Here is a 4,062-nt window from a genome sequence, read left to right as displayed (position 1 = left end):
TAATGCTCCACGCCTAAAGGTTTTGGGAAATCCTGATTTTCATAAGGTGACTTATACTCACCTAAACGGAGGGAGTATTCCTTAACCAGAGAATGTTGTGTCTCCCACTCACGCGCTCAAAAAAAAACTACGACACATTTTTTTATCTGTTTGCATAGGTCCCACCTATCAGGAAGGATGGGCACGTACACGAACAGGTACGACTCATCAGTCTACCCGCATAGCCTTTTCGTTTAGTCTACCTAGCCGTCTAATCAACTGCCTGCACGCCACTTCTCCCATTTACTTCTCCATCGGGAACCGATTCTCCTCGGCCTCTTCACCTCCCCTTTGTCTTCATTTGCATCCAAACCCTACTCCATTCACATTGTTTTAACCTCTTTAAATAATCATCTACTACTTCACTTAGACTAGCCATCTAATCCTAATTCTCCAAACCATAGCCCTCCATTCCAGCGGTTCCAAATGGCGAAAGAGATTGAGATGCAGGTTTTTAGCGTCCAACATGTCACTATTAGGAAAAGGGCTATAGACAATATGCACAATAATGGCGCACCAGACATGCGGTGCGCCACTACTATATAGCAGTGGCGCACCGTGTGCTGGTGTGCCATTAGTGTGATAGACACTAATGGCGCACCGCAACCATGGTGCACCACTACTAACAATTTTTTTTCTTTTTTCCAAAAATACTAATGGCGCATCGTGTGCTGGTGCACCATTAGTGTGATAGACACTAATGGCGCACCACAAACATGGTGCGCCACTACTAACAAAATTTGTTTATTTCCAAAAATACTAATGGCGTCCCGGGGCGCAGTGCGCCATTACTAGTTTTAACTAGTAATGGCGCACCAGTCACCCCGTGCGCCACTACTATTTTTTTTGCAAAACTACTAATGGCGCACTGCCAGCTGGTGCACCATTAGCAACCAGGGTTACTAATGGTGCATTTGTTGGTGGTGCGCCATTAGTAAGCTGGGACCAGCTAGATATTTTGGACAGCCACCTACACACTCACTTTCCCCACTTCATTCTCTCCACCTCCTCCTCCAAGCTTGTCTCGGCTGCCTCCTCCTCCTCACCTCATTTGCACCATAGATTCATCCAAATTAAATGGATTAATTACCTATTTTTGATAGGTAAGTAAGGGGAAAGCTTTCTTTATGTTGTAGATCTACTTTTTTCTCCCTCCAACAACGAGCACATGCACTTTTTATGGCCTTGCTAGATCTATGTATGTTTGTGGTGTTGCATATATGTTTTTGTTTGCAGGTATCGGTATTTGAAATGCGATAGTTGCCAATATTTCGCCGGAATATTGATTCATTTCCGTTTCGGCGAGAATTTTGGCACTATGCATTCTTTTTGGTCCTATTTTTAGGCCAAGTCATGCCAAATTTTTTCTTGGTTCTAAAATATCGTTTTGCTCTACCCCGCAGGGGACCATGGTCCGCACGATGACCGAAGGCATCATGAATAGGTTTTTGAGCTCCGTGACGGCTGAGGTGCTTCAAAATAACGAGACAGAGATAAGATGTCCATGTCGAAGATGCAAGCTGAGGAGCCGTATGGACCCGGATTCCGTACAGGTGCGGGACCACTTGCTCTTGCATGGTTTCATGGATGTTTATTGGTGGCAAGGTGATGAAGATGATTATGAAGTCGTCCATGGGGGCTGGCCGGCAAGAAATGAGGAAGGGCAGCAAGACAACCGCGGCGAGGGCGGGCGAGAAGACAAAGAATCTCCAGGACATGATCACGAAGTAGATGCAATACACAGTCATCATGTAGAAGATGCCGGACATGATGATGAGGAAGATGCCGGAGCAGACGAAGGGCATGATCATGAAGATGAAGATGCCGGAGCAGACGACGATGGACCATCGATGGGCTGGGTGCAGGACCCTCATATTCAACAGCTGCTTCTCAAGCAGACGGATAACGCAAGAGCTGCCGCCCAAGAGAAAGCCAAGCTGGATCAACTAGAGATAGACGCGGTTACTCCATTGTATGTAGGATGCAGGCCCGAGGATACCCGCCTGAAAGTAACGCTCATGGCTCTGGAGATGAAGGTAAAACACAAAATGACCGACGCATGCTTCGACGAGAACATGTCATTCTGGCACGAACGTCTTCCCAAGGGGAACAAGTGCCCGACCAGTTTCGAGGAGGCGAAGAAAATCGTGTGTCCTCTGGATTTACCGCACGTGAAATACCATGTCTGCATGAACAATTGCATCATTTAACGGGACGAGCACGCGGAGTCTACCATATGTCCGTTGTGCGGCGTCACTCGATACAAGAAGAGGAAGAAAGCTCCTCGTCTGCAGCGGTATTTCGCGGACCCTACAGTAGAAAAGCTCTTGCGTTGGCACGCGGATAGGGAGGAGAAGAAGCGAGAAGATGACGCAAATGATCCGGAGATAAATAAAAAAGACAAGATGCTGAGTCACCCTGAGGATGGGAGCCAGTGGCAAGCGTTGAACTTCGAACACCCAGAATTTGGGAACGATCCAAGGAACATCATGTTGGGTGCAAGCACCGATGGAGTCAATCCGTTTGGCAGCCAGAGAAGCACACATAGCACCTGGCCTGTGTTTGTGTGGATGTACAACCTTCCCCCTGGTTGTGCATGAAGAGGAGGTACATTCACATGAGTATGCTAATTGAACGGACGAAACAACCAGGGAACGAGATCAATCTGTATTTGGGGCTGCTGAAAGAGGAGCTAGACACGCAGTGGGAAATGCCAGCCAATACGTGGAACACCGCAAAGAAAGAATATTTCCCTATGAGAGCCGTACTGCTCACGACGGTGCACGACTATCTCGGTTACGGATATGTCGCGGGGCAGGTGGTCCACGGATTTTCTGGATGCGTCAGGTTCATGGATGACACAACATATCGCTAGCTAGATAGAGATCCCGGGTCTTCGAAAACCGTGTTCATGGGACATCAAAGGTGGCTTCGCGACGATGACTCATGGAGGAAACGCAAGGATCCGTTCGATGGTGAAACCGAAACCCGAAGATGCCCGCGTACGAGGAGCGGCGAGGAAATAGACGAGCTGTTAAAAAATTGGAAAGATTGCCCACTGCCGGGAAAGAAGCAAAAGACGCCAGAGCCGGGAAAGAAGCGAAAGGCACAAGAGCCGCTACTGAAGGTATGGAAAACGAGGTCTGTTTTCTGGGACTTGCCGTACTGGAAGATCCACCGTGTGCCTCACAGCCTTGATTGCATGCATATCATGAAGAACGTGTGCGAGAGTCTGCTTGGTACCTTGCTCAACATACCAAAGAGGACCAAAGATGGGCCGAAAGCAAGGGCAGACTTGAAATCAATTGGCATCAGGGAGGAGCTTCACGCTAATGATGATGATGATGAGGCGAAGCAGGACACGGAAAGTCATCGCAAAGGCAAAAAAGCCTAGAAGAACAGAAATGACTTCCCTCCCGCGTGCTTCACTCGAAGTCAGGAGGAGATTGATCAGTTTTTCACCTGCCTCGTAGGAGTAAAACATCCTTACGGTTACGCGGGGAAGATAAGTAGATACCTAGACTCAGCGAAGCAGAAGTTCAGCGGAATGAAGTCTCACGACTGTCACGTGCTGGTGACGCAGATACTTCCAGTTGCAATCCGTGGGATCATGGAATCTCTCGGAAGTCGGTTGGCGTGAGGCAACTCAGAAGGCTACAGGAAGAGATCGTGGTGATACTATGCGAGCTTGAGACGTACTTCCCAGCCGCATTCTTCGACGTTATGGTGCATCTGCTGGTCCATATCGTGGAGGATATCATGCAACTCGGGCCGACGTTCCTGCACAGCATGATGCCGTTCGAAAGGATGAATGGTGTCATCAAAGGATACGTTCGCAACATGTCACGTCCAGAGGGAAGCATAGCCAGGGCCTTTCTGACCGAAGAGTGCATCTCCTACTGCACGAATTATCTAGGCATCGAGAACGCCGTTGGTCTGCTCGTCAACAGGCACCTCGGCAGGCTCGCTAGATGGGGTCACCGTGAGGGTCGCCGCGAAATGCATGTCAACTTCGAGGGTCGA

This window comes from Aegilops tauschii, chromosome 2 (genome assembly GCF_002575655.3).
Source record: "Aegilops tauschii subsp. strangulata cultivar AL8/78 chromosome 2, Aet v6.0, whole genome shotgun sequence".
Lineage (NCBI taxonomy): Eukaryota > Viridiplantae > Streptophyta > Magnoliopsida > Poales > Poaceae > Aegilops > Aegilops tauschii.
The sequence above is the reverse complement of the archived record's forward strand: the minus strand, read 5'-3'. Positions refer to the sequence as shown.